Source organism: Manis javanica, chromosome 1 (genome assembly GCF_040802235.1).
Source record: "Manis javanica isolate MJ-LG chromosome 1, MJ_LKY, whole genome shotgun sequence".
Lineage (NCBI taxonomy): Eukaryota > Metazoa > Chordata > Mammalia > Pholidota > Manidae > Manis > Manis javanica.
Window position 1 is genome coordinate 148,561,114 of NC_133156.1, and position 12,140 is coordinate 148,573,253.

Below are 12,140 nucleotides of genomic sequence, written 5' to 3' on the forward strand. Positions count from 1 at the left end.
GCTGGACAATTTATGTACAGTGCTAAATCTCCCTGACCACTTGTTCAACCCATGACGTGGTGTTTAAGTCTTGTCGCAGCTGAAAATACAACAGAAAACAGCCGGAATCCAATTCAAGGCCCCCCCGTGTCCCTCGGCGATTTCCTCTGGAGTTTGTGAAGACGCGGTTAGATGCGGCTCCCTGCACAGTCCCCTCGGAGCTGAGACAGCGAGTGCGGGAAGGGAGGACCCATCTCGGGATGAAGCGCAGTAATGTCATGCGGAGCCGTGGCACGTCTGAGCAGCACAGACATCTCGGCATCTCCCCCAGGCTGTATTTGTGCGCAGTTGGGAAATCCGGTAGTCCAAGAAATGTTGTAGTGTAACGAAAGAACAACATGAATGAAATTCTCTGTTTCTCTCTCTCTTTCTGCTGGAATGGAAGCTCAGCCATCTGCCCTCACCGGTGACAGCATGCTGCTTATTCAAATGAGGAGCCGGGACACAAAGGTGGCTTCAGTGGGCCGGGGCGGCTTGTTCCCCCAGCAGGGGCCCCCCACTTTGTTCAGGCTTTTAAACTCTACCAGGGGAGGGAGGGAGTTGATGTTCAGAGCACAGAAAGGACGCAGTGTCGCCTAATGTATGCGTCTTTCCTGCGGAATCCTAATGGCGCTGCTCTGGGGAGAATTTACACAAACTTTATAGGAATTAAAAAGAGACATTTATTTCATTCAGAGAGTGCAGTGACTTCCACGTCTTGCGCCGTTCCCCACCCCGGGCTCTGAAAGGGCCTCTCATTGTGCGGCAAGAAAGCTCCGGTGCAGCGCGGGGACATTTCCAAGGCAGCCGGGCGCGCCTAGCAACTGGGCCGCGCCTCCCGGGCCCGCCGGCGGCCCCCGGGCCTCCGCCGTGGACCGGCTTCATGTGCCCGCCGCCCCGTGTTTGTGTGGCCTCCATAATAAGGCTGTTGTGGCTTCCCTCTGCTCTTGTTGTCTGCATTTAGGATTGTGTCACTCTGCGCAGTTCAAAGTGGGGGCCGGTGAAAGGAGGCAGTCACTTCATTAATGGTCTGTGAACAGAACCTGCAAGCTGCCTCTGCCTCCGTGGGTGCTGGGTGCGGGGCGATCCCTGCGGCCCTGAGGGTCCCAAGATATGCGGCCGAGTGTGCAAATACCCAGGGTGATTGCAGGCTCCTGTCCAGGGAGCGGGGCGCTTCCAAAGGGCCATTTTAAAAAATGAAAATGAGGGTCAACCTTGTAACCCTCCTGCCAGTTGGGTTAGGTTTCTCGAGGCAGAATTCAGAGTGCGGACCAAGGGGTGTGTACAGAGGGCACGGCGTGGCCCGGTGGTCCAACAGCCCTGGACACCGGGAGCCTTGGGTCTGCTGCCCTGCCTGGCCCGCTCCTCGCTGCTGGGCAGGCAGCCAGGCCTGCCAGGACCCCAGGCTCCTCCTCTGTAGGGAGGTGGCAGCTGCCCTGGCGTGGGGAAGGGTCTGGGAGCCGGAAGTCGAGGAGCATTTTTCTAATTGCTCTATCAAGCTGTTTCTTTCCACACTTTTCAGCTGTTCCTGTGAACGCAGCCAGTGCCATGGAAGGTCAGAAAGCATTAACCTTTTGCTTTAAGTCACTGGGGACTGCAGTTACCTGAGTTCATTATTCTCGGGACCTAACTGTGCAAAGAGGGGAGCATCCTGTCAGCTCTGCATGGGACCGAGGAGGGCCATGGGAGGAACTCGGAGCAGGTGACACCGCAGAGGAGAGCTGACTGGCACAGGTATCTGAGTCGCCGGCTCTGGAAGGACAGAGTGCAGGAGAGTGGGAGCAGGGAAGCACCGGGGGCTGGGAGGGCAGGTGACCCAGGTACGCGGGTGCAGTTCCGAACCACGGCCAGCGGTGTGCCTTCCAGGGATATCCCCGTGTCTGCACAGAGGACCACCATGTCCCCAGGGACAGGCCAGAGGACTGTGCAGAGCCAGCCCAGCCCCTGCCTCACTCCTCAGCCCTCACCCTGCACCAGGAACTGCCAGCTGGAGGGGTAGCTGCTTGCTTCTGGTCCTCCCTGTGCCCCCATGCACCTCTGTGCACCCCTCTCAGCCACAACTGCTGTTTCTTGCTTCCAAATGCAGTGCCCAGGTGAGCTCCGGGGCTCATACCTTGTGAAAAGTGCAGGAAGCCGCTCTCTGACATGGAAGGCCTGGTGGGGGTCCTCACTGCCTGGCACTGATGCAGATCGCGGGCCTCTGTGTGAGAACAGCAGGTCTCCATGAACACGGGGCTCACAGCTTCCTTCGCCAGAGCAACCCCGGCTCTGGGAGGGACGTGTCCCCTGGGTCCAGGAGCTCTCCTGGCCCTCTGCCTTGCCTGCCATCTCTGAAAGGAACCGACACCTAGTCACTCTCCCTGCAGGTGGCCTGTGTCGAGGGCTCACAGGCTTAGACAATATGAGAGCAGGATTATAACCCAGCTCTCTGCAGATGTGCTTGGTGCCAGCCTTTGTTCTGGGCTATTTGACCACAGTGGGCTCATTGAGGCTCTGTTCCAAGGCCTGTTCATCCATCTACTGGTGTGTGTGTGAGACAGGCATTAGGCTGCTAATGACAGTGGCACATTTACAAGTGGTTATGGGAAGTTACTCGGAAATAAATGTGTCCCAGTGGTTTGAGTGTGATACGGATATCATCTCAGTATCCTAGGTCTCGATACTACCTCCAGGTGAGTGTCCTTTCCATGAAGTTTCCTTGAACGCTGAGTGTGGAGACAGAGTACTCAGCATGCACCTATAACCGTGGTCTGATTTATGGTGGGAAATAACATCTGGCATTTATTGAACTCCCACCATGAGCCAGACACTCTGCTAAGTGCCTGCCACCATGAGCTCATCTTTCCCAAAGCACAATGAGCACATCCCGCCTTTACTCGGGGGATTGGGAGAGTCCTGAAGGTGGACTCACAGAAAGTCAGCCTGGGTGTACTGGGCATTCTATGTCCCCTCTTGGCTACAGAGCAGGGTATAGGTGACTGTTCATGTGGCTCCTGGGAAGATTGGGTCCTGTGCTCCATCCTTTCCCAAGATCACACCCTCAGTGGGTCTCAGCGGGCTAGAGGTCATGAGGGCGTTTACAGCCAGCACGCCTGCACCATGACAGGCCCAGGATCCCAAGCTGTCCCAGGTCCCGCTCTGAGAAGATTGGACAGAGAGCAAGGGAAGGCAGAGCCTGGATGCTGGGGAAGTCCCGACGAGCCCACCCTGACCAAGTCCCTGGGTGTTTCTCACTCGGTCATTCATGTATCTGTTTTTCTCCTTGTAGTGCACTGTGCTCTGAGCCAGCATCGTTAGTATGAGACCTTGTAGTCACATATCTTGCCTTTGGGAATGCACAGTCTGGTTGAGTGTGGAGGTGTCTTCTCAAGGCTCAGAGGCCGGGGTAACTCAGCATTCTGAACTAGAAAGTCCTTTAAGCCATGTGATCTTCAGGATTGACTTACCCCATTGCATTTCCCCACCCACATGGGTAATGTGGAACCAGCATGTCAGCAGCACCGCTCACTGATAGAGAGGGAAGAACGGAGCAAACCCCAGGAACAGGCCTGGAAGAGGTGATCCCTCTGAACTGCAGCCTGCTCCTGACTGAGTCAGATCTGGAAAAAGTCAGGTGCTGCTCCTCGCAAGGGAAACGCCCAGGCCAGCCACATGACACTGTAGGCTGGAGGGCTCAGGGTTCCTTAACATGCCACACCTGTGGGCTTCCGTCCTTCCCCGGCCCCCTCCACAGCCGTCCCCATATGCACATGCAGTAAAATCCCAGCTGGCCTGCTGATCCCAACTACCTGGAGAGGAGCCGCGTGCAGGGCACAGCTGCTGGGCATGCACACTTCCCTTGTTCACAGTGGGCACACTGGCTACCCCTCCCAGCCTTCTGAATGTTTGGGCACATGAAATGGGAACAACAAAGACAAGTAGGCATAGATGCCTGTAAGAATCACAGACAGTGTATTCTTAAAATTGTCCACGTGTTGCATTAGATTCCTACCTAAGCTCAGAGGCCCCTTCTGCATGTACAAATCCATAGAGCCGAGACCCATGGTGGCTGTCTGCCTGCCAGGAAAAACAATAACATGCATTTTCTGCTCAAGTTTTAAAAGTGTCTGGTTTTTAAACCCTAAAATTTTGGGGGGAAAGCCCTGTCACCACTTTTCTACCTCTGGCTGGGGTGAGAGAAAGGAAGGATTCAGAGATGGACGATTGGACAGCAGGTCTCAGACAATGACAGACACAGGCGGAGGGCAAGACAAGGCTTAGCCATCGCTCAGTGTTCTCCTGAGCAAATGACTTTTCATTGCATATCTGACATTTGATGCAATAATATGGCATGGAATGCTAGAAGCAGTCTAGTTCCATGGGGATGCTGATGGTCTCAGGTTCTTCTTGGCTGTAGGGTTCTGACTGGTTTGCTTTCATTAGCAGGGCATCCACTGCCTGCCTGAGCTGCTCATGTCTCAAAGTGGCTAGACAGAGCAGCGGGTTTAGAAGCAGTTACTGTCATCTCAGCCTCTACCTAAGCACCTTGGGGGTGGGCATGGGGATGTTTGTCCATACCACATGCCCTTCTTGGGGATCCTGCCCTTCCCTGTCCCCCATGGCTGCATGAGCCTCAGTGCAAAGCTCCACCCGTTGTCACCCCTGTGAAAGCCTTGGACACAGCAATACCCAATCACTATGGCAATCACGCTTGTGCCAAGGACATTTCATGGCATCCAGCCTGGTCTGTCTGAGGCCATCACCATTAGGACTAGTCGGGGGAGGCTCAGAGAAATGGCCTCTCCATCCACCAGGATGGACAAGAGGACAATCTTCCTTTCTGGCTACACTCAACAAGCTTTTGTGGTGGAAAATGATGAGATGGATACCCATAGGAGAGACATAGAGAAATAAATGGGAAGAGGAGAGGAAGTGAGGTTAGAGATCCAGTCCTGACTTAGCTTCTGTGCCCAGATATGACCCAGCACTTCTGTGTGTGTTTACTTTGAAGGCTGAAAAGCCCTGCGCAGTCTGTCCAGCGTCTCCAAGATGATATGCTGTCTTGGAGGGCTGGAGTGCATCAAGATTTGTTTCCTAGTCTATAATTTTGTTAAAATCAACTTTCACAGTGGAAAATGGCAAAAGAGACTATGAGATTAAAAAGAAGAAATGTTTTTAATCACCTATCTAAATGTAATATGGGCTGAGAAAGCATGAGATGAAAGTGCTGTATGCATGGGTAAGTACACTATTGGTATTTGCATGTTTTAAATGCTTCTTCCCTAAGCAGAGGATTCACAAGCACAGCCTTTTGCTTACAGGTTACTTTGGTCAGCTGCCACAGTCTGCCTTGCGTTACAGCTATTGAAGCTTGGGTCTAACTTTCTTTCCTGGAAGACAGCAGCTGCACCTCCATTGCACATATGTCACCTAGCATGTAGCAGGAGCGGTCACTGTTCAGCTCAGCCAGGCTCTTCTGAGTCCTGCCAGCTCGTGGGTGGGGCTCAGAAGGGACCCAGGCCCCGAGCCTTCCAAGTCTGTGTTGCCCCTGCCCTTGGTAGGTTCCCACGGAGGGACTGATCGCAGTTTGGGCACTGCTGGATGAGAAGGCAGCTGCTCACCCGGGATCCCAAAGCATCTCATATGGGGCGTTTTCCCCTGAATTATTCTTTCTCTCAAGGTGGCTCATGAATTGTTTTAATTGAGTGTGTCATTTCCTTCATGCTTCTAGATTTGTGGATCTTGGAGGTTTACATTAAACGGCTCAGCAATAGTGAAGGTCCTGGCCATCTGCACAAAAAATCTTGAAGCTCTCCTCAAACAGGAGCCCTTTCCTATGAGTCCCTCTTTAATGTCATCACAGGAATTATCTTCTAAGATAGCCCTTCAATGATTCACAAATAGAAGTGGTGTCCTAAATTTTAATTCATGTTTTAAATCAGAACTTAAGTTATACTCAATTATATCTTAGGGACTTACTTGCCAAGTATTTAGAGCCCAAGGGTTACTCTTCTTGAATAAAAGGATTTGATGTCTATACTCCTTAATAAAATGGGTAGCAATTATTAATATAGTAATACTTTATTAGTTTAACTGAAACCAAAGGTATAAATGTTTTAAGATTTAGACTTATAACATTAAAGCCAAATTAAAATAAGTCCAAGAAAAAGTCTGTGAACTCAATTTAGTCGAATTCTACGTTTTTTTTAAAGGGGAGCTAGTGATTGTTGTTACTCCCGGTGGTTAAAAATAAAAGAACAGTGCTTAAATTTGAATTTCTGGAATTATTAGTCTTTCATTAACTCAAAATGCCAAAGACAGCAAAAATTGTTTTGAGTACAGAGTGGAACATTGTGCCAGCGTTACACACCTCCACGAGGAGCTTGCCAAAGCTTGCAGCTCCCCATGGATGAAGAGAGCCCGTAATTGTGGATTTCAAGTTACAGTGACAGGAAATTACACGTTCACCTTTCCTTATGTGGAGGCAATTAGCAAACCATGTAAGTGTGAGTTGGAAGTGAAGGGCTCTGAGTCTCTGAAAAGCAGAGCAGCTCTTGGCTGCGAAATCACTGAGGCCAGAAAAGGTGTTACAGAGTGAGCAGCTTCCCTCAGTCCTGGTGACCATTGGTATGTGGGGAGGACAGCCTCTTTGCATGCAACTATTAATTTCCCATGTGGATCCTAGATTGAGACTCCTGAAAAGAGCACAAAGCTTGTAACAACAAAAATAAATACATAAATATACCATTTACTAAATGTCTCCATTTTTAAGCATCCTTCCACAAGGTGAATTCAAATCCTCTGTGGAGGAACTGTTCCCTAATACACTATTTGAGGTAAGTGGAAAATTACAGATTTTCCCATCTACCATGGGCTCTCTGGGTTGTTTTTGGTGGCTTTGCAAAGCCTCCGGCAGGTTCTCCACTGGCCAGCGGCTTCTAAGCGCCTCGTGAAGTCACAGACATGCTGCGGGACACACCAGGTGGGGCCGGAGGCAGCTCCCTTTTTCCTTAGACGCTGTTGGGGTGAGTTTTAGTAGCTAGAGCTTATTCCAAAAGGCCTGCTATGTCCTTTCTCCTTGGTGTGAGATGCCCCTCTCCACGTAAACAAACGTTTGACCTCTGAGGTGAGTCTAGAATTGCCTCTCAGAGAGTTTGATAACTAATGTTTTAAATGGTAGAAGAGCAAACAGTTTTCAGTGGCCAAAGCAAGATTTCGATACGTAAATATATTTTTACTTTTTATTTATTCAAATTTTTTGATTTGCAAAATATCTATAACAAGCATGAATTATTTTTTACATTCAGAAAAACAGTATCCTGTGTGCTTGGTTTTGAGGTTGGGGGGAATTAAATCACTTTGGTTTAGCATGGTGGGGAAGTCCAAGGGCAGAAGGTGGCCCGGCTTTGCCTCTCTCCTTGGCTTTGATGAAAGAAGGTGTGTGTTTGCTGGCAGGAAAGGAGCACAAGACCCATAATGTCAGAAGGGGAGGAGTCACTTAGCTGAGTGGTGGTCGAAGCCCCGGGCCTTGGTCCCCAAGGGCAGCCTGTGCCGCTGAGGATTAGTTGGGAGTTTGAGGAGCTCATCACGGGAGTTGGGCAACCTCTGAAATTGCACCCTTCAGGGAAATCGCTGTGCAGTCCCCAGAATGACATTGTCCTGACCCTTTGCCCTGTCTTGAGCCTGGAGGGGAGCGTAGGGCCAGATGTGATGCCCCATGGGGTGAAAAGTTATAGGTTTTTCCACATTAGGCTGAGCTATTTGATGTCTGCAAAAATACCTGCTGCCCAGCCCTCCTGTAAAATGGGCTTAAAAAATATTTCCACTCCGTGTGTCTTCTCACAGCCAGCCTGCGCTGGGGCCGTGAGGATGGAGTGGCTCCCTGGTGTACGTGGGCCTGAAGGTCCCTTCACCTTGCGCTCTCACCTGTCTGAGCCTCTCGCTGTCTCGCAGCTTCCCATAAACCTCGTCTCAGGGCTTATCCATCACCTGTGCCTTCTCCTGAGAGGCGTCGTTTCAGAGCAGCATTACTGTAATTAATCCATTCTTATTATGCAAATCAACTCAGCTCCTTCGAGTGGGTGCGTGGGACTAAATCCTGCATGTGGGCAGCTTGGAATGACTGGCAGGCCAACCTGATATATCAGCTTCAGCTGTGTCCCCAGGGCCCAGCTCTGAGCAGCTGGACCAAAGTGGCAGCTCTCCAACCCCTGAGTGTTCCAAGCTTTGCCCAAACTGGTCACCAAGATCCCAGAGCCAGGTGGGGAGGGCGGCACCCAGCAGCACCCCACTGTTGACTCGGCTTCTCCGCAGCGCCAGCTCCCTTTCTCCCTGCGGCCACTTTGTTCACGGGAATTCTCCCCAACTGCAGTCACTCTCGTAGATTTACTTTGTGTGGATCACGTCTGGGTTGCTGATCTCCTTGCAGGCGATTATATTGTCAGCAAGGTCGCAGTGAAGCAGTTTCCTTTCAAAATAAAACAAAATCCCAACTTCTGGAGGCAGGGGAGGTCCCGTGAGCCGCAGCAGCGCTGTGGAGGTGAGGGCTGAGGCTGACTGCCAGCGGTTGGCAGCTTCTGCTTTGCAACCCAAAGTCTCCTCTCATGAAAATTTATGGTAAATTTCCAGCAGTGTAAACGAGTACCCTTAAAAACCCTCCTAGACAGACTAATAAAATGGAAGCTCATTCAAATAAAGCTCTCTGCTTTCATGAAAAATGATCCACCGTTAAAACTGCCAGGATTCTCTGGAAAAGATAAAGAAAAGAGGATAATAAATTCTGGGGGAAGACCTGGGCATCAGAGACGTTGGAGCTGAATTAACTGGACAGCTGAACATGTGCACAAGGGCAGAGCCCACAGAAAGAGAATGGTGTGCACCAGGCCAGCCAGTGCACACAGGCATGGGGCAGAGCACATGGCAGCAGGGAAATGCAAGTTCCACTTAATCAATACTAATGCAGGCTTAATGAGAACCTTTAAGGTAAACAGCACCGACCTATATGCTCCTCCTCTAATTAATTACCAAAGAACATGTTCTGTTCCCTCAACAGTGAAAAAAATGTGAGAGATGTGAAATTCTGTCAAAGAGCTCAGTGCAAAGAAAACAAAAGCTCATCCATGTAAGTATCTAATTAAGCACACAAAATATGTATACATAAATACATGTACTATAGTCATTGTAATCACAGCCTTATACCAGAATACTCATTAGACATGTATGTCATAGTTTATCAGAATATAAAATACATGATTTATCTGTTGCAATACAACAAACAGTAATGCAAAGCAAATGCCAATAGTATATTTTCAATGTTTGAAGATAGATGACCTAATCAGGATACAAAAAAGACTACTGTGCCAAATTTTCTAACAGTTTGAATTGCCTTAATTTCACTTAACAGAAGAAGAATATTCCCCATGGAAATCTTGTATTGTCTTGAAGGAATTATCTGCAGCTGAGGAATGGATTTAAGGAGCAATCCTACAGCTATCTCACTGATCCTCTGGACACGCCAATGCTTCTGCTGTGCTTCCTACCAACGTGGGAATGAGGCTAGTATATATATATGGGCTTGGAGGAGGTGATGGCTGGCTAATTGTGAACGATCAGTAAGTGTACATGTATTTCTGTACCACGTTTATGTCATGTTTCAAATCAATACTAGTTGCATTCATGACAGTCACTGGAATTCAACTTAGTGCTTCACGTTCTTGAGGACTTAGGAATGTCGCCCCCAAAGCATCCCCTTGTGAGTATAATTGTCAGATAAACACTGGAGCCGGAAATGTTCTGTGCAGCTAAGTATAAATGTGGGTTTGTATTTAATGCCCAAAGCCTTTACTGCTATTGTAGTTGTGTCCAGCTTAACTGCTGGGGTTGCAAAAGTGTTAACAAAATGCTATCCCCTCTCCCACAGTGCCTTGTTGCCTGCCATGCCCACCCTTTGGTCCCCAGAGTGACTTCTTGCTGATGCCCAGGCTAGGACCACTCCTGTCCTCTGGGTTTTCTTCCCACAGCAACCTTGCCTCTGTCCTGTGTGCACACCTGCCACTTCAGGTGGGGGATGGCCCTCCCACCGAGGGCCCCTTGGCTTAAAGCAGCTGGGTAGTCCTCCTTCTCCCAGAAGTCCTGCAGACAAAAGTCAGGTGGTTCCCCGATTCCAAATGGTGTAGCCAGCAACTAATTGTGAGCCTACTAAGGCTTTTCCTCAAAGTCTTTCCACTCAAAACTGGGACAGGTGAGGAAGCAGGGACCTGTTTCTAAAATGTGGCTGTTTAGAGGGGCTTTCCCATGAGAAGATGGCCCACACGGGGTGGTGTCACCCCAGGCTCATGGGGCTGAGGCCAGTGGCCAGCTTCTGCATGTGGCATGCAAGTTCAGAGCTATGCTGGCCGGTGTAGGACAGAGGTCTGAGCATGAACCTTTCAGGGCTTGGGCTAGGTCCAGCTCTGCTTAGCCTTGAGGCCCTGGATGGCCACGTGATGCATGGCTCACCCACAAGTCAGGGACAGGACACATCCCAGCATAGCCACCGCCTGGAGTAATTACGGGTGTGTGTCATCTGGCTGCCAGCTTGACATTTAACAGAAGTTCATACATGTTAGTTATCTCTTCCTTCTCATTGTCAGGTTTTTAAAAACTCCACCAGGCACCAGCATGGCTGAAGTGAAAAGACTGGTCTTAGCAAATAAGGTCAGTGTAGCACTTCCTGAACTCTCATGGAGCTGGTAGAGGCAGGCGTCACAGCGGCCACCTTGGAAACCTCACGTGTAGCCCCTGATAAATCAAATAGAACCTATGAATTTGCTGGAAGCAGTGAGTCCCACTCAAATGGATGTATGTGTACTGGTCTAAGACATGTCCACAGATTTTTGACACACTTTTTTGGAGGCAGAGCTTAATCTCTACCCTCTCAAGCATGGACTGGACTAACACTCACTTCTAATGAATGGGATGCACCATTAGTCAGGGGGGCCACTCCCAGGGTTAAAAAGACTGGGGCTGCATACATTTTGGCTGTTTCTGTTATCCTGACTCTCTCTCCGTGTCTCTCTCTGTCTCTCTGCCTCTTTTTCTATCACTGGTTCACCCTGTCTGTTTCTTCCCAGTCACTTGCTCTAGCAGAAGCCAGCTGCCATGTCAAGGGTACTCAGGAAGCCTACAAAGGGATCCCTGTGGTCTGGAGCTCAGGTATCCAACCCGAGCCCAAGACGATCTGAAGCCTGTGAACAGCTGTGTGACTGAGCAGCAGCCTCAGAGAGCATTCGACCTTCACCACAACCTCATGAGAGACCCTGAGCGAGAATTATCCAGCTAAATCTATCCCCCCAGCCTCCGGACCCTCAAAAACTTTAATAAAACATGCTTGTTGTTTTGAGTTGCCAGGTTTGGGAATACCTGGTTATATAGCTAATCAATACGGTACCCACAGAAACGTGTACCTATGGCCACTGTAAGTCCTGTGAAGGAATGTTCAAGGCAGCATCATTTATAGTGTCCCAAACTGTAAATGGCACCGATATTCATAAACAGTAGAATGACTAAATGGGCTGGGGGCAACCATTTGTGCAATTCCTTACAGTAGTAAAAACAGACCAAGTGCAGCTGTGTGCATCGGCATGCAGGAATCTCAAAATAGAAATTGAGTGAGCACAGTCAGATGAAAAGAATCCATACCACGTACTTTATTTATATAAAGCTCTAAAATAAGATAAGGTTAGAAATAGGTATTTGACAACTTTAGAACTAAACTGCATAATTTACAAAATAAAACAGGAGTCTGCAAACTTTTTTGTGGAGGGCTAGGGTATAATTATTTTTGGCTTCATCAGAGTGTGTGTCCTCTGTCACAGCTACTCAGTTCTGCCATCTCTTTAGCACAAAAGCAGCCTCAGGAAATTCACAAGCAAATGGGCCTGACTGTGTCCCAATAAAACTTTATTTACAAAACAGGCCGCAGGTCAGTTTAATAGAATGAAATAAAAAGAGAGAGAGAAAGACTAAAAGTTCCAAACTCCCAACTCAGGACTCTGTTAGAATAATAAGTCAATGTGGCTTCCTGGCATCCAGTCTCCAGGATGAAGGCCTCCTGGTAACATGCTTGGCTGAAAGGCAAGCTTGAGCTGCTCCATGATCTTTTA

At 49.3% G+C, this 12,140-nt stretch overlaps 1 long non-coding RNA gene across 2 annotated transcripts; it reads left to right on the top strand.

Moving 5' to 3' along the window:
* Positions 1-855: 855 nt before the first annotated feature.
* Positions 856-9,731, top strand: LOC140849148 (uncharacterized). 2 transcript variants are annotated; one of them, XR_012130782.1, is made up of 5 exons: positions 856-1,046; positions 1,541-1,752; positions 5,127-5,236; positions 9,050-9,118; positions 9,401-9,731. It is a non-coding gene; the product is annotated as an uncharacterized lncRNA (long non-coding RNA). The 2 variants fall into 2 exon arrangements; XR_012130781.1 differs by lacking the exon at positions 5,127-5,236.
* The last annotated feature ends 2,409 nt before the right edge of the window (positions 9,732-12,140 follow it).